This window comes from Micropterus dolomieu, linkage group LG21 (genome assembly GCF_021292245.1).
Source record: "Micropterus dolomieu isolate WLL.071019.BEF.003 ecotype Adirondacks linkage group LG21, ASM2129224v1, whole genome shotgun sequence".
Taxonomy (NCBI): domain Eukaryota; kingdom Metazoa; phylum Chordata; class Actinopteri; order Centrarchiformes; family Centrarchidae; genus Micropterus; species Micropterus dolomieu.
This window is the reverse complement of record NC_060170.1, coordinates 15,290,976-15,310,430: the sequence shown is the minus strand read 5'-3', so window position 1 is coordinate 15,310,430 and position 19,455 is coordinate 15,290,976. Positions and strand designations below refer to the sequence as shown.

General features: G+C 42.0%; 1 protein-coding gene across 2 annotated transcripts in view; it reads right to left on the bottom strand.

The window, feature by feature from the left end:
* The window catches only part of arl15a (ADP-ribosylation factor-like 15a), a 106,471-nt gene that overhangs the window by 65,798 nt on the left and 21,218 nt on the right, over positions 1-19,455 (bottom strand). The gene's annotated exons all lie outside the window — the stretch shown is intronic.

Here is a 19,455-nt window from a genome sequence, read left to right as displayed (position 1 = left end):
AATGAATGCACTGGAAAAGCAGACCAAATGCACCTGAGACAGATGGGGGGGTGAGGGGGTAAAGATCCTGCATTTGGAATCAATCAAGTTCTGCTCTATAAGTGAATATTCTTGGAATACACTGTTGTGCCTCTCTAAACTCTGCAAGGCTCTCTTCATATGATAAATCAGGAAACCCTACTATGTATGTATGTCAAAAACTGCATCTGGTCCATGAAACACTTCCAGATTGATCAGCTGATGTAAGAGGAGCTAAATGTTTAACCATGTTCTACCAGAGAGTATTACACAAAAAAAAAAGAGCAGTGACAAATACTAAAACCACAAGATGTTTTACTTTGATGATTGAATGCAATCATGTCATGCAGAGTAAAAGAAGTAGAAAGTAGAAAAATGAGAAAAAGGAATATGAGTGTTAGAGAGCATAAGCACTGGCGCAACACGTTTTCATCTGCAGAGTGTGTGTGTGTGTGTGTGTGTGTGTGTGTGTGTGTGTGGACCCTGTCTGACTGGGCCTTTAAGGCGGCCAGAGGCAGACCTGTCACTCCATGAATCACGGCCTGGGACTGAGGGCCTACTGTGACACATTAAGGGGCAAATGCAGTGTGAACCGTGAATGAGATCTTTAAACTTGTGTGGAGAGATCAGTATCCAAAACTAAAGAGAGATCTCTTTTATTAGCAAGACAGGAACCAGTCTGGACAAAACAGGGCAGACGCGTGCACACACACACACACACTCTCTCTCTCTCTCTCTCTCTCTCTCTCCCCCATCTACTAGATCACATTTCAAGTTGAAGAACATCAACACAAGATTGCTTACTGCTCTTTTCAGGGACGACCCTGTTCAACAGACTGCTACTCTGTTCAATCAAAGACTCTGACAGGAAGGGAAACACAAGCGCAAGTGTCCATGAACTGCTGTGCATCTCTACGCACAGTCTCCTGGTGTGCCATACCTCTAAAAATGTATACCACAGTGAGGAGAAGCACATATAAACAAATGAGAATAGACAAATATTATGTATTAACGTTTAAGTCAGCTTTTGGCAAATGCCCCCCCCCCCACCATCAGTGACCAAGCAGGGTCAGTTTTCAGAGCCGTGCCAAAACAGAGCTGCTGTTTGATGGAGATGTGGGGAATCTGCTTCAACAGAACCAGACGTCGGCGGAGCAACCCGACCCCCCCGACTCCTTGGTGAACCCGCTAGTCTCCTCAAACAGGAAACATTCTCCTCTTCCAGAAAAGCGGTAAGATCAGAAACACACGTGTGTCAGATGGGGGAACACATGTAAAAGCTTGGTTTGATGAGATCATTCTATCCCCCCTTCCCTCAAGCTACATGTAAAGATTTCTGTAGTAGAATATGAAATTGGCCCTTCAGCTGTCAATACCCCCAAACTGACAGTTAATTTTCAGAAGAAGCAAAGGGTTGGGATAAGGACAGATGGAAGAACTGGAGTAGCTATGATGTTGCTAAGCGGTGTTCTTTATTCACCTTTTAAAAGTCTTGCTAGGCCAAGTGTACATGACAAACAAGGCAACAGAAAAAGGTTGGTTATGTGGGAGCAGACAGACAGGACAACTCCCACCACCTCTCCTTCCACGTACAGTGAAGATTTCTCAACAGTTACAAAAGGGGGCATCTAATGCCCGACCCTGGGGTCCCTATGTACACAGTGGCCCCAGTGAGAGAGACAGAGATGGAAGCTCCCACCTCTGGCCCTCTTTGACAGGACAAGATTGACGAGGAGAGCTTGGTCAAAAGGCTCACAGGAGAAAAATAAATATGCTCAAAGGCCTTTGCTTACCTCTAGACATGCCCCTCCCCACACTCGATGATCTGAGAGTCAGTGTGCTGTGTCACTGAGTCTGAGAGCTCAAACGAGACTGTCCTATGATGACTACCTCCATAAATCTCCGAGGCATCCAGACAGATAGCTGAGATTAAAACTGGAAATCGAATTCAACATACACAAGTCAACAGTTCCCTAAATGTTGTTTAAGTGATTAACAGTACGTTCACACAGGGCGGAGGTGACGTGAGTTATAAAAATATTCTCACTTTATATATACACACACACACACACACACATGTACAGTCGCATAGAAAAACATGTGCCTATGGAGGCCTGTCAGCTTTACCTCCTTGTTTATTTAGGCTACTATTAAAACTACTACAAGGCATGTGCCTTAAATGTGCATTAAAAACAGGGCAATCTAAAAGAAAAAAAAAAAACCTTGCATCTCCTTGCCAATACACTCTCCATAAAAAGTCTGCCATTCCTAGACTCTATTGATTGGCTGCCTCTTATAGGATTGGACATGTTTTAATTGTACTTCCCTGAAAGACCTGCCGAGACATTACCTCACTGTTGTTGTGAAAGCTGATTAGCTAGGCTTTATGTAAATGAGACACGGACAAATAAATATCACTTAAGACATAGCGAGGCTGCATTTTTTCAGATGAATGTCTCCTTATAAGATGCATGACAGAAGGGGGGGGGGGTCCAATCTGATGTCAAGACAGTTAATGGGTGACATAACTGGGCCTCCTGGCAGTGGCCCAGAGCTCAAGCATACTGCTGCTGGTCTGCCAGTCATTGTGTAAGGATGGGTCAGGGCACCACCATAACTCTACAGACGCTGAGCTTAATAGAATTTAGCCTCAAGTAAATGACGGGAGAGCCAATATTCAAAGTTTAAAAGGATATCAATGGCATGAAAGGAAAATAATTAACCAAAGTTCCCTTTTCTCCAATGTTTTCCTTCAAACAATGTTCAAAGTCACAACACATGCAGAGTACACACCCCAACGTGGAGCCTTCAGACTTCAAGTAACCTGTCTGATGATTTGCATACTATTAACGACATAGCCATGATTATCTGGACAGTACATAAGTGGAAAAACATCAAGGCACTGGGGTCAGCCACTACAAACTGACAGGTTCAGTTGAAGTTGAAAAATTTTGAGGAAAACTGTTTTGTCAATGAGTCATAACCCATCGTGTTGCAAATTCACCTGACGTAGTCAGACAGAACAGGAGCCAGGCTCTTTTTAGAAAACCACTTTGTATTTTTAGAGGTAATAAATGTGAGTAAGAGGGAAGCCGCTACCACCGCAGCAGACCAGTTCGTGTTTCACTCTCGTACTCTCTGGCTACCGTTGAGACACCACAGGACAGGAAAATGGGCAGTGGCATGACATCATGTTCCAAGCTGAGGTACCCCAACAAGCTCACAGTTTCTATGGAGTGGTTTTCTCCTTGCTTCAGTTGTGACAACAAATACTAGGTATTTTGAAGCTGCAAGAATGATATGTTGCGTGTAGGTGCATTTTTATTTTCTGCTTAGGAACATATATAAAAAATGCCAGTAAGTAATAGAACAAGTACTGGTTTTTTGCACAGTGTTAACATCTAAACAGGTGTGCAGCATCAACTAATGTTGTTGCTGGAATACTCACATAATTGGTTTAACCACATAATTAATCCAATGTCTTGCCCAGAAAAGGTTAGCAGTCTTTGGGGATCATTACATAGTATTGTGTCTATCCAGATGTTTGGCTAACATTATCCAAATTTTATTCCACACTTATACACAACTGCTGTGGTAGATGAGAACATTCAACAGTAAAATGTTGCAGTAAGAAGGGGTGCATTATTACAAATTTGTTTCCAAAAATACCAAATATGTCAGGCTGAATCATAGAGAATTATATTAATAATGATGAAGACAGACGTTTCCATTTCTAATGGCGCAGCCATAGAAAAACATTATGAAATAGTTGTGAGTGCTGGAGCAAGCAGACATAACACAGTGTGTGTGGTATGTCAGAAGGTATGGGGAAAATGTTGACCTGGAAAGGTACTTTGATGGAAAAGACATATTGAAATATCGAGAACATGGTTTATTAGTGATCATCAATGACTGACCTCTCTCATTAGCATCATTACTGCCAACCGAAAACTCCCAACAGCAAGGCAGGCACATACGCCATACACATTAATTGAGTCACCTCAATTGGTCATAAAGGTTGCCTACATTTTTCACTTTGTTGGTAACCTGAACACTATGGTTAAAGGAAATATGTTGCCAAGGTGTAGACTTCATAGCCAGCCTCATTCTTAAATACACTTTGTTCAGCATAAGCCTCAGACACACAAACCATGTGCACTTACAACAAAAACAAACGCAGTAGGTCGTGTCCTTGCTCAAGACGCTTGTGGCGTGGTACACTTCCTCTTGAAAATTAGGTTACACATCAACTGATATGCTTGAACTGTTTGCACTCGGCCCAGCGATGGTGCTAATGAGTATAATAACGTCTGTAAAGCTGTGGTATCGCATGTACCGCCAGGCATTTCCAATAGAAAGCAAACCATGACTTCCTCCTTGGTTGTCAATTTACACAAGCTGGGACTCTTGATTTCCCAACAACAGTGGACCTAGAAAAGGAAAGAAGAGAGGAGGAGGAGAAAAGGGAAAGGATATCCGAGACACTTGCCTCTGGGAGTCACAGCCATCGTAGACAGACAGAAAGACAGACCGACACAGCACACAGACAGGCAAGCAGGGCGTTTTTATTTTTCCAGACCAAGTGTCGGGACAACACTTGTGTGCAGGGCTCACTCCTGACCTTTGGAAATGACAGTCCTTTATATGGGCGTCCCAACGGAGGAGCGGCGCTAACAGATATGTGTGTAATACACACCGGCCACAGTCATAACACAGGCCTGCAAAACCAGGGGTAAACGGAGGGCGGGAGTGGAGGGCATGCAGGAAGGCAGTTTGTCAGGAATGGAAGGAAGGGTAGAGGGGTGCAGGGGAGGTGGAGGGGATGTGTGGGCAAAGGGGGGATGGAAGGGGCACATTCATTCATCCTCATTCATCTTCTCCCCCCTTCAGTTGTTGTTGTTATTTGCCGCTTTGAAGCTGGATGGGGGGTGCACGGTGGGACACAGGGTGGCTCAGTACAGTGAGTGAAGGGGGTGTGTGGGGCGCACTGCATGCCATTCTCGTTAAGGTCTGAGAGAGACATGCTAGGCACACAAGGCTGCTCACTGCACTCTTCCCATGCTTAGTTGTACCGCGCCAACCACAGACAGCTTCAGGCCCCCGCCACACCTCGCCAAAACCATCCACTGCCCTTTGTTCCGCTATGTAACACATTTAAGACATTTTGTTGCTCAAGTCCTCCTGAAGTTTTGATAACACCACCTCCACCAGCCTTCCAGCCTCCATCGCTGCCACCACTTGCGTCTCGTGGCAGCACATTTTCCTCCCCGAGGGCGTAGGCAAGATGATACCCGAGGCACGGTGCTTGTCACTACAAGCATGATTGACTGTTTTTTAAAACCTCAATTGCAAGATAAAACAAACAAAATGCAAATTTGTCAGGGAGCACTGTGACACGCTTTCAACTGTAGCCGAGGGTGATGAAATACAAGATCTAGTGCACTTCAAAAATGATGGCCAACTAAGGACAGTAAACAGGTGCCATTCATTACCCCCACATCAGAAATAGATCCCTGTACAAACAGACACACACACACACACACACACGTACTGAAAGAGTACACTGGAACATTTGAGGGATTCGCGTCACTCCCACTCCACGCCTCGACAATGCACATCCAGTTGTGTGGAATGTTTTATTGCAGTGAATGATGCATATGTCGACTTTCACATCTGAAAACACAATATCAGAGACCTCCTAGAATGAAATGACAGACGTGCAGCAGTAATAAGATGACCCTGTCTGCACCAGCTCAACATCCCGTCTGGTGAAGTAGACTGTGTCTTACTTAAGTTGAAAAAACAACCCACAACCCATTATGCCTCCATGTCTGTGTGTGTGTGCACGGGGAGACCCTGTTTTAAAGCTGATTTGCTTGTCACTGTTTTGCAGGCACATCATCCCCTTATTCTGAAGCAACATCTGCTCGCTCGTTCTCTCTCTCTCCCTCTCTCCTATCACCCCCACTACCCAATTCAATTCATTCATCCCACTTCTGTCTGTCTGGCCCTTGTTTCAGAGCTCGAACACTATTGCCCTGACGCTAAGGTGTCTGGACAAGGAGACAAGCTCACACACACACACACACACACACACACACACACACACAGCCACAGAGTGAGGTCAGAGCGCCCCCCCCAGCTTTCTGCCGGAACACACTGCATCTATTGCACTAAAAAGGTAGTCTTCTAGAAAGAAAAAAAAAAGATTTAACTAAAGAAACTAAATTAACAGAACCGAATAAGCCAAAATCACTATATAACATAACACACTTTTCAGACATCTAGCCTGCCTAAAACACCAGAACAATACCACAAAAATCTGTTTCATCACAGTGATCACACACACAGTGATCCAAAAAAAGCAGGAAAACAGAAAGAAAATATAAAAAAACAAAAGAGTACTGCCTGCTACTTTTAAACAGAGCTGCAAGGTGGAGTTTCATCTGACTCGCTGAGGTGATTAGAGCTACAACGATTAGTTGTCAACATAGCTGTCTATTAATTTAATCGCCAACTATTTTGATAATCGATTAAATCGGTTCTCTGATTCCAGCTTCTTAAACGTGAATATTTTCTGGTTTCTTTACTCCTCTATATCAGTAGCCTGAATACTTTTGCGTTGTGGATAAAACAAGACATTTGAGGATGTCATCTTTGGCTTTGGGAAACACTGATGGACATTTTTCACCATTTTCCACACTTTACAGACCAAACAACTAATCGATTAATCAAGAAAACAATCAACAGATTAATTGACTATGAAAATAATCGATAGTTGCAGTACTAGATGTGACCAACTGGAGCGTAAAGTCCACTTTTTAAAGTGACAACCTATACAGGTCTAGACTATGGTGTAAGATTTTTGAACAACAGACCCTCCTGCCTCCCCCTCTCACTTTCTCTTCCCCTTTTCAGTGAGCAGCTCCAGTGTTGGCCTTCTCCTATCTGGCCTGACATGGCAGCTTGTGACCCTGCGTGGTTGAGAAGGAGGCCAGATCAAAGGCAGAGTAGCAGCCTTGGAAAAACATTTGGGCTGAGAATGGACGGGATATCTATCAGGGAGCCGTTCCCACTGGGCTCACTAGTTCTAGAGCCCAAGGATCGGGTTACCACCTCAAAAATGCTGACATGAAAGAGGAGGCGACACTAATCTGCGTACATGGGGCTCCTGGTCAGTTTTCCACTCGCACTAATAATGTATCCCTCCTTCTCCTCTGTTCCTCACCCGTTAAACTCTCGACCACTCGGTATCTGTCACACCCAAACCACACCAACTTAACACGACCCTCAAGCTTCTATGCACCACCACCTCAACCTCCCCAAACCTTCACCCCCAAAACACTCAAGCTTCATCACAGAGGATTAACAGAAAACCCTGACACAACCCATTGTTAGGGAGGCAGAGGGGGCTTGGGTGGTTTTGCCACCCCGAGTGGTTCTCTTTTTTCCCCACTGGCGTTGTGATGCTTTTACAGAGGGAGACTGTGGGACTTCATGGCCTCAGCCTTCTTACTAACCTCCCTGACGTCCACACACACACACACTTTCTCCTCCTAGTTGCATAGACAAGGCCTGGTGGTGGGTAAGAGTTGTTCAGTAGCAATGAGCAGAGGCTAAGAAATGAAGGATGGAGCAGGGGAGGGTGCATTTGTAGGACTGAGAGGGATAAAGGGAGTGCTCAGGATGAGGAGGGTGTATATGTGTATGCGTGCATTTGTGTAGCAGGGGGGTAGGGATTGGTGTCAGTGCTGTAAATCTTGATGTCACTGACAGGAAGACTGTTGCGGACCATTACCATAAATCTGACAAACGCTAATTTGATGGGAGGCTGTATCTGTCTGGTCAGGGACCAGTCTAGACGGTTCTATTGAGGGGTCCTACAGAGTAGCCCTGTTTGTTTCCAGCACCATCTGGATGTGGCAGTAAGTGCCCGCTGCTATGGTTCACATGCACACACACACAAACAAAAAGTATACAAAGTGCACCATCCCTAAAGCCTTTCCAAAAGGTTTCGACCTGATATACCTGAACAATAACTTAAAATTTAATTTTGTAATTCAATGACAGTATTCCGGTCTTGCTCCGGGCAAATCCTAAAACAACAGGTTACCTATAATATATTTAAGTGCTATGGATAATTTCCCGTACAATGAAAATCTTTATTACAGTGTACGTCAATGTTTAATGCAATATACAGTAGATTATATTAGAAAAGCACAACAGATTGTACAGTAGCATGAAGTAGTGAAAACAAAACTACAGTTTGTAAAATCATTAAACCAAAGATTGAGGATGTAAGATGGTAAAAAGTCACAAAATGTGTATGTTTAGAAGGTAAGAAAATGTTTATTGGTCTTAGAAGGAATTTAGCAGGCGGGATTGACATGCTGTTGATATATCTGCTATGCATATGTAGGCGAGTCTGCTCTACCTTCTCTATCAATACACACAGAGAAACAACATTCACTGTAGAATTTTGAGTAGACAAAAAATGTGCATTGCAAAAGACATTTTCCTTAGGAACTTATCTGGTTTTAGGCCTACAGTACACGCTCCACCTGTATCTCCCAATTCTGTAACTGTCCCCACTAACTGAACATTTTAATGGCACCAGAGTTAAGTGTTAATCTGGAACCCAGAGAATTGCAATCAAAAAAATATTCTTAATGCACAAAATACTAAAGCTTTGCTGTAACAGGTGAATGAAGGCATCCATGGCCACAATTTAAGCTTTTGTTTGAACTTTACTTTATTGTAGAGCATGATACCTGCCCATTTTGTACAAAAACTGCCATTTGTCAATCAAAGCAAACCTACGCCACCTACATTCTCCTAACTGTGTCTAGGAAGACATGTAATGATTCATACTGATTACCTCTGAGACAGACTAATCCCCAAAAAGACTGCATCTCGTAAGATTCCCAGATAGAAGAGCAATACTGAAATCTGCCCTTTTAAGGTTTTAAAGCATCAATAACTCTCTCCCTCTCTCCCGCTGAAGCTTGTGTTAAAATGATGTTTGCTCAAATCCAAAACTGCTGTTGCACAGCTTTGAGTGTTGAGTTTATTTTGTTCAGTACCCAAGCTAGTGTTTACCTCCATTTTTCACATTCATTATATCCAAGTGTAGTTTCAAAAGTAGTTACCACATACACCTAATTTTGAGTTACAGTCCTTTTATTGGAAAGAACATGTTCTCCCTCTCAACAAGCAGGACTAGAGTTCACCTGAGGAGAACATGGGACGAATCCAAGAGCTCTGGCGGGTTCAGCCAGCACTGCACGGGCTCCACATTTGGCCCATTCAGAGGGGCCAGCAGCGGGCCACAGCACAGACTAGGGCTGAATAGTGTTTCCCTATTCTTACCACTTACACTTTGTTTCTTGCAAATGCCCCCTCATCAACAAAGTTCATAAGCTCCATGTCCCCCATTAACACAACTAGAATTTGAAATTTAACAGGCAGAAAGGAAGCAAAAGGAAGGAAGAATAAATGAGTTTGTGTTTTCATTGTATGACATCAGACAGAAGGAGCTCTGTTGAGTAGAAAATAAAATGGGTTTGATGGGTAAGATATTGATAAGAGAAATATAATACAAGCAACAGATCCAGTAGAAATGCGGAGGGGACTGAGGGGCCACAGTTTTCTTTCCCGACACATTTATCTGTCTGGAGCCTACCTTGGAGATCCTCATGACATTTACTGGAAAAGTACATTAGGTAGAGAATGAGGGGGACAGCATTAATGGGCCCACCCACAGGTCTGTTTTTATGTTACCCTCTTTTGTAAAAGAAAGCAAGAGGCTGAGGTGGTGGCAAGGCAGATGCATTCACAGACAGAAGACACCTTTGCTCCATGGGACATCCGGAGGGTAGATAAGGGGGCCACAGAACTGAGGGGTTGTGGGGGTACCGCTGGGTGCCATTATGGTATATAAATCTTGTAACTGGGACGGGTGATTAGCTTGGCGACATTAGCATACGGCGGCGGCAAAAACCTTGGTTTCCTGGGCACAGTGTAGGGCAAAAAGATGTTTTTCCGCACCCATGTAGAGGATCAAAGCTTGAGGGGCCCCCTTTTGAAGGCCCTGAAACCAGTGTGCAAGAACCAAGGGGGGTGGGGGGTTGGGGGGGCGCCCCATCTCATAGACATAAAAAGGGTGGGTGGAGGGGGAGGGAACTTGTCCCACTTACATCAGTTATGGCACATTTTCATACAGCATCTATCGCAGACCAACTCAATTTTTGATAAAAACAAATCTTAGGGCCCCCATTCTCCCTGAAACAAGTGTGGGAAAGTTTCAAGCTTAAGGACATTGTCATTAAATGTGAAAGACCCCTCCCCATCAACTATTTCTAGGCCCCTTTGAGACAAAAAGAAAACCTGATGGGGACCAACCGAACAATAAATCTGTTTTTATACATTGTGCAGTAGTTGAGAATTAGGTTGCTGAGTGGGGGTAGGGGGAAGCCAATTCAATTCAATGCAAATAGATTCTCATAGGATATGGAAAATCTTTGATTCTTTAATAGAGTGAACTATTCCTCACATCACATCATACAAACAAGGCTGGGCCACAGTGATCATTCATAACATCCCCAATGACCTTGTTGAACATGTCAAAGTGTGCAGATTAAGAAGGAGGAGAAAAGAAAAGCTTTTTTCGGTGACCTGTGACAACTTATAGACATGTAGTGAAAAACCCTCTATTCTACAAACGCTGAACAGGGATGGTAGATGGGCCTCTTGAGGATTTTAAGACCAACAAAATGGAAAAGCCATTCACAGGAGAGATTCACAAACAGTGATGCTAAGCTAAAAACAGAGGGACATTTTCAGGAAGAGAAGGGTCATCACCCCTGATTATTGTCAGACATTAAGGGAACAGTTTTCAACGGCATAAGAAGAAATTAGTCATAACAAATCAGAGACAGTGACATTTGACAACTTCTTGCAACAGATGGCTTTTGTCTCCTTATTGTCTTAAAATGCTTCCTCAAGTAATTGTTACAAATTGTGTGCTACTCGTCTTTTATTGTGCATATCCTTTCCATAATATTCCACAGGTGCCTTAGATACATACAGTTGTATGGCTAGGTGAAACTCAACATGTGTCCAACTGCCACAGTAGCACACATGCCCCAAGGTCAAGAAGACCTTTTTTAGTGTCTTGTGTCCAGATTCCAGTTCACACCTGGCACTAGAATGCGTCTCAGATGCATAAGTGACCACTTGTGGGCAGATTTCCTTTTATCTATGGGAAACGGTGACAGTTACTGAACAGCCAAAACACACTTTTGCATATGGCTTTTACAGCTTTACAGAATTAATATGAATCTGACTATATTTAGGAGGTCTGCTTAGCTCTTCCATCGTTGTAGTCAGGGACACACATTTGTATTCATAGCTTACTGTGTACATGCATCCTTGACCATGTCAGAAAGTCTGTGTCCAAGGTATGCGTCGGTGTGAACAGGTGTGTGACGTCTGAGACTTTACAGTGACAAATTTTGCCTCACGTGTGGGACTTTGTACTATTGAATATTTGTTGTTAAACGTACACAAACAGATCAATTTCAACCATCCGTCTACTGAGATGGGGTAAATATGTAAATGTACTACATTATATTGTTGTCTTTAGACTGATGACTATTATCTGTTTAAACACACATCATAAAAGTTACTGATCTCAGAAAACTTGTTGGACCATTTTATTTTGTCTTAAAAATAGCTTAATTTTAGAATGAAAACAATAAATCTATCTTTGAAATACATGAAATATGGTGTAAATGCTGTCAGGGTGTCAGATTTTACTTCTTTTTAATTGAAATACTAAGCAGTGAATGATCCTATTTACAAGGCTGTATAAAGGGATCACAGCCATATACTAAGTGGTCTGACAAGTGTGTTTTCCACAACAGAAGCAGAGGCCACAGCCCTCTCTAACCACACACCTCTAGTTCACACACTGTGGGCTTTCACTTGATTTCTGGCGTTTTAATGAGTGGCAGGTGCCACCCTCCTCTAATAATAGACTTACACATGCAACCTGAATACAACATGCACCCCACACACAACAACACTATCTATAATATATACATTCAAGCATAATGTTATGTTACAGGCCTAAATGTATAACATTGTGCAGGGTAATTGACCCATATGTACTTCATAAATGTTTGGCAAATATTCACAATAGTCTGCAATATGACAATGGTATTGATTTTACATGGTTACTTTAAAACATAATCGACTAAACACTGTGCCATCTCCTGCTGGATGCACTTAGTCTTAAAAACTAAACAAAACCTAAAACAAAAGGAAATAAGGAGACAATTAAGGCAAACTAGGTGGGAGGTCAAAAACATTTTTACTGAAACCTTTCCTCTTACTGTATGAGTAAATTTTTTTCAAAAGACAGATTACAGTAAACACTATTACTGACAATAGTTTCTGTAACCATGCCCACAATATTGAAAACAATCTGATCGTGTTACACAACTCTGCTATCAAATTAGCTCGCATTTACAGAGTAAATCAAAGTGCCTGGGCAAATTCTGTAGAAGGATGTGACGCCAAAGCCAAACATCTGGCGGTATTTTAGGTCTGGGAAATCGCAGGTTGATCTGTGCCATAACTTTATCTATTGAGCATGAATCTTTGAGACTTTGGGGCGTTTGGGCGCGTTTGTCGGAAGTTGACCAGACACATTGTTTTAACCTTTGCCGGAGGAGCCTCTGTCTCATTCCCAGGGGCTGGCTGTGTAAAAGGGTAAATGACTTCAATAGGCCTTCATTAAGCACAGTTAGTGTCAACAGTTAATTATGCAAATTATGAGACCCCTCATGTGGTTGGTGGGTCCTTGGCCTCCCCCTTTCATTGCAGCCGCACACACAAAAAACTACCACCCTGCAGACACATACACACTCCATATAGCACATACATTCACTTGCACACACTGTATGCCTTTCATGCATTACTTTTCCTCCTCAGTCATTTCTTGTCAAGGAAACAGAAATGGAGTGTTATCATGCCGATACATAAATGGAGGCCAATGAGGCCCCTGAGGTCTCCAGTGGCTTTTCTAGCCATCAAAGAACCTCCGGAAGGTTCTTGCTGGGTTAAAACTGAAAGCCCACCAAGTTCTCCTCATCAAGACTGGGTAGTGGGGGGCATCAGTGCCCCCCCTCAAAAACAAAATGGAGAAGAAATAAAAATCTGCATCAAAACAGTCAATTAGGCAAAAATGCATGACAGCCAAATTCGAACATTGTTTCTGTGATGGTAATGACAGGCCTTTCGCTCCTCTGCCTCTTCCACACATCTGATGTCTGCGGCCCCCTGATTTTCAAAGGCTGGGAAGTCATCAGTAATTAATAATCACACGCTTTGGGCCCCTCAGTTGTGACTGGCGGGTTCTTTGTAAGGCCAGCCTCAAAAACCTCAAATCCACTTTCACCTACCTCTTCTCACCCCGTCGTCACTAGTTTGTGTCCATCTCCCTGGCAAATGCCTCTATCACTGCCTGCTGTTTAGTTCAGGTACATTGTTTATCCATCCTTTGAGGGGGTCCTCTCCATTGTAGGGGGACTGTTATGGGCACCAATTTTAACCAGCTCCCCCTCAACCCTCCAACTAAACCCGTTCACCTCCCACTAATTGTGGAGAGATGGGGTGGTTGGGGGTTTGAGGGGTGGCTAGATGGCCTCCGTTGTGAGTGAAAAACAATCAAACACCACCCCGAGAACTGTTTACACACCACATTTGCTTTTGGAACCACTCTCTCTTGTTTGTTATTTTATTTTCCTTAGCTTTTTTCCCTACAAAGCAAACATCTCAAAAACAACCGTCTCAAAGCGCTTATGCAATAGTAAATCAGAACCAGATTGTGGCCTCTACTGGTCCAAACCCACCCAAGTGAAGCTCTGAGAGCAGGACTCTATTCCTTCACCGTGTAATACAGGTGTCATATGTTCTTTTGATACAGAAAATTAAAAAATATCTTGCAGCAGCAGTCTATTCCTGAATCAAGGTATGGCAGATGTTCTAATGATGATGTCTGCATTACTGGTTTTCATTTAGATGATCTGGTGACCTGATTACCTTGCCGACTCCAAGATGAATGCTAAACATGTGCTTGTCTAATATACAAGTGTTACATGGCGCATATCCCTTATGCAAATAGCAGGGTGAGGACTGAGCATTGGCCAGGAGACAATGTGGTTCAGCGACACCCAACTGACGTGTGTGTGTGTGTGTGTGTGTGTGTGTGTGTGTGTGTGTGTGTGTGTGTGTGTGTCAGAAGGTCTTAGGACGTTGACATGTTTGTCATCGTTTTGGCTGAGTACTCCAGTACATTGGATTTAAAACAAAAACAGTGACTACAAGACTGCAGTGCTGACTTTAGATTTAAGGGCGTGTAATGGGGTGAGTTGTGTACAACTCGTAACCCATTTTATATATAGTACACCAAATTCAGGACAATAAATCCAGACAATGACCCTAAACTTTAGACATCATTACAACATCAACACCAGGGAAGATACAAAGGTCTACAAGGGATCTGTACCCAAGTATTAAATATCATGACTTTGTTTCTGTTAACTTGAACAATTATTTTACGTCCCCTAGATTTGGAGGAGTGTGTATGAAAGGGCTACGATTCATACAGTGATGTGCCTGTAAACAGCCTGAAATTAAAGCTGGAAGTCAGCACTTTAACCTCACAGTCATTGTTTCATTTCAGATCAAATGTGCTGGAGCACAGAGCCAACACCACAAAACATGTGTCACTGTGCTAATACTTTCAGACTGCAGTGTACATGTGTGTGAAAGATGGTGAAGATAGAAAGAAAGGGCTATGGGCTGGACCAGAGAAACATGTGTGTGTAGGCTACCACTATACAAACTGTACGACTAAATCCCACACAGGGAGCGTTGGACTAAAGTCAATGGACTCCACATGTTTTTCCTACTTCAAAGGGCACAAAAGACGTATCATTCTTCATCACAGGGACAGGCATAAAAGTCAATACAGGATACCAGTACCAGTAACTGAGCTAACTTTTTAAACTAACAGCTGATTGTATTTTTGTTGTAGAAAATTAAGACTGACATCTACTAAGAGACACTGGTAAGGTGGTATGAAAAAAATGTTTGGGAAACAACCAGGAGAAAAAACAATATTATTCAGGAACAACTGTATGCAATCACCTCTTCAGTTCATCTTCAATGCATGTTTGCTCTGCATTATTCTGACACCTACTGGATGGTGTCAAATCTGAACGTCTCACTGAGATAATTATTGAAACAGTATCATGAAACCTCACTGCAGGGTATCAACCACAGTTACGTGGCTGATCTTCTACACTGACCTAATTTGTAACTCTAAAAATACAGTAGACAGAACGGCAAATAAACAATATGAAAAGTGTCCCACTAGCATAACAGTCCTTGTGGAATTACCCCAGGTAAATGATAACATAAACGATTACATGAAAGCAGAGCAGATTAACACCATGTGAGACTATGCCTGTTGTGATCCAGAAAGAGCATGAGTTGAACAATGACTCCACATTACTAACAAAATCATACTTTACCGGAGGAAAAGATGGACACCAGATAAATAGAACAAAGGTGCGCGCACACACACACACACAGAATAAGAGCCAAGGCTGATGGATAGATGTGTGTATGGCAGTATTGCGCAAAGGGGCTTTCATAAACGACTGAGCACAGAGGGAAACGTTTTCTTAGTCAAAGACAGGAAAGAACAGACAGAGGCCAACTGTGCCATGATCCATCACAGGCATAACTATGACATTTCACAGTGCAACCTGATTCAGAGGTATTCTAAGCCCTTCCTTAGGCCTGCCTCCCCAGAGAGAGCGCATCCAGCCTACCACTTCAGGGTGGATGTGTCTGATACTGGGGAAAATATCTGCATACCAGAAAGTGCCACAGAGATCAACAGAAACTAACTTGAAAAAAAGCTCCCAATGTTGACCTGCTATGAAAAGATGGGGGAGATTTAAGGCGTTTTGCTGGAATTGACTTGATATTGCATATACTAAACCATTTTAATTGGTGTTGAGCCTTGAGGATGTTGTTGAAGTACCCTTTGTGAAATCCCCATGAAAAGTTAATCTGGGTAAGGAAGTTGATTTTATGAAAGGTATAAAGAAAAGGAAAATAAGATGAAACTCGTTATTATTGGTTTTAATAGCCAGGGCAAATACTTTCATCAATGACGCAGAGTTTACTTTGGTTTTAAAGGAGTGAAAATGATTGTAAACAATAAACAAGCTAGAACAAAAGACAGTGATCTTTCATCAGACAAAACCATTAAACTTGTGCACTTCTTTGATGTGGCTTTTGCATGCTATTACATATTGCCTCAAATACCACAAAGAAAAATTTACCACTTTCATTTTGCCCTCAACTGCCCAGAGGTTTCCCATACATCCTCTTATATGACCAAGCTTGTTAATGCCTCTTAAAACAAACCACAGCTAAGCGTGCGATCTAAAATATTTATCAAATGAATAAAGGAATTTCCCGTGCTGGGTAAGTCACCTCAGTTGACCCTTTGAATACGATGGCATCTGATATGCTTTGCATGGTACATATTAAGCCTTGCAACAGCAAATTATGTTTATCTAATATAAGTTCATACTCCCAAATCTTTATTCATGGCTGTTACTTTCAAAGGTAGAATGCAGTGTATTAATGTCATGTATGAGAAACGACTCACAGAAAAAAAACTGTTTCAGTGGAGTTACAGTTAGAATAAACTGTAGTAATTTGCAGCTGAGATGAGCTGAGGAGCTGATCGGTGACTACATTGCTCCACCCAGAGGGCGCATGAGTGAATTTTAGGGACTGAATCTTGTGCCATAAGAGACATGAAACAGAATTTCATTATCTGTATCATTTCTGGGAACCCAGTGGTTCAGCATCCAGTTTTGATATACCTGGAAAAACAACAGTGATGCGGTTTGGTACAAGACCGTAGAAGGTTTCAGCATCAAGTGCAATGGTTTCACATTATAACACCTTCAAGTTGTATCACTTTTCAGGCAACAGAAATATGTTCAAATTGCCTTAGAATTCATCAGGGAAGAATGCTGTCAAGGCTGTTGCCCTTTGTTGTCAATGTTTACATCTCTAAAGCAAGTGCTAGTGTTAACTAGAGGTGAAATGGATTATTGTATTTGATGAATAGCTTGGCAATAAATAATCTGTCATATATCATGTAAAAGTATCACATTACTGAGTATTTTTTGTGCGAACAATTAATCAAAATAATTGACGGATCAATCAGTGATGAAAAGAATTGGTTGAATCCGTCGCGGTAACAAAAGACTTATTGGTAACAGTAGCACAAACTTGAACACCTCAAAAGAAAAGAGGACCACATGCTGGACAGTACTGTGGTATCTTTAATCAATCAATCTTCAACTTCAATCTGTGCTGGAACGCATGTCATTCGTGTGCTAAGCTGCGTCTTTTGGAATATTAGACCATTCTTCAAGAAGGGAAATCTCAAGCTCTTTGACAGATGAGGGTGAATTGGAAACCAAATGTACACTGTGTGCTAAACTACATTCCATAAGAGTTCTGTGAACAGTAGATCCAGTCATTTTGGAAGATATAGGAGACAAACTGTCTCATAAAAACATTCCCCAATTTGTCCAGTCACATGTAAAGGGAAATTATCATTCTGGAAAACAGGAATATCATGAGAGGAGAAGTATTTGCACAGATGAGTGTCCTCAAAGTCTCTCATATTTCTTGCCCATAACACAATTACACAGAGCAATCATGGACTCAAATGTTGCAAACTCGAGTAGTTCACCTGTCTCGCCTCTGCTTCACTCCATGTGTGTGGACTTAGCAAGAGGAGCCCAATCAAAGTTTTGTGGTACCCTTCTGAAAGTGTATAATTCACTGTTCATCAACCATCTCTTTCAATGTGACTTGTTTTTCAGCAGCTGTTTCTGATGTTTTAATGTTGTGCTGTTGCCATTAGTCTCTGTTTGTCCGTTTCATGCCTTGTTTCAATATCTCACTGTAAAACGCTGTGTTGACGATGTAAACCACCTTGCAGTACGAAATACCTTTTGAAAAATTGGTCTCAAAATCTGCAGTGATTTGGATACAGACGGTTTTTCCTCTTAATTGCCTTGTGATCCCCACACTCACACACAAACTAACTGTTTAAACAAATTGTTTCAACCACTCCCCTATGGCAGGCTGCGGTCCATAATACAAATCTGATGCACATGTAAATAGCTGCCTTTTTGCACACAGTCTTGTATATCTTGTTTATTTCCTATTTTTATTTTTATATCTAAATAGGTAATACAATCTATTGCCACACAGCTAGTCACCAAAGCAAATTCCTGTGTAAAACCTTCTTGGCAATAAAGTTGTATCTGAGCGGATTTTGATTCTGATAAATGTGAAAAATAAAAGGCATAAAATATGACTTGTCTGTGTTACCACTTTAGTAACTGTGGGCTAGTAACTACAAAAGGTCACATCCTTTGTCATGTGGTGTTGCCAATATTTGCATCTGCTCCTGTATTTCCCTGCACCAATATCATATGTGGTGTTTAAAGGGACAGGCAGCTGGAGCTTAAGTATTAGTTAAACACTGAGTCTGAGACAGCATGCATTACAGTAAGCGTTTTAAGTGTAAAAGGTAGGAGGCATTGATGACCTCAGTAAGTCCAGCACTTTCCTTGGTTTGTCAACCACAACAGTGTCTGTTCAGGAGCAATAGAGGGCGCCATTACCCTTTCTTCCAATCAGCAGTTCACTCAAACATTCCAAGCATGTCGAGACACAGTTCCTTCCTCACTTCCATAACACTGGTGTGAAGCATATTTAAAGTATATTAGGAAATCAGTCCTGATCTGTTTTGGAAAAAGTTTGGGAAGTTTAGATGCCCATGTGATCTGAGAACTGATCCTACATCAGCAACAGTATGACTGAAAGTGTTATCTTACAAGCACAAAAACACAGGAGATGATAGAATAAGCGTACTACCTACAGGAGTTGGAGGTGAACTACTATGCCTCTGTGTCTTTCTCCTTTGACTTCCAGCAGAGTTGCTTTAATGGTTCCGCTGGGCTTTTGTAAAACACAGCTAAAATAAGAATTAAAACATACAAAAGTCAAGTGAAAAATCTGTTGTCAAATCTCACTTGATTGTATTTTATCAGTTCAGCATGCTTTATTTTCTTAAATTGCTGATTCTGTTTTTTAAAAGAGGCCCCACTTACCACATGAAAATGTTTTAATAAAACTGGTTTAAAGGTGTAACTAAAATGTAGTTTTAAAATTTATATCTTTCAACTTATATGGAATTCCGCTGATGTTGGGATCTGGTAGGGCTGGTTTGGTTAATATAAAATATGTTTATTAAGA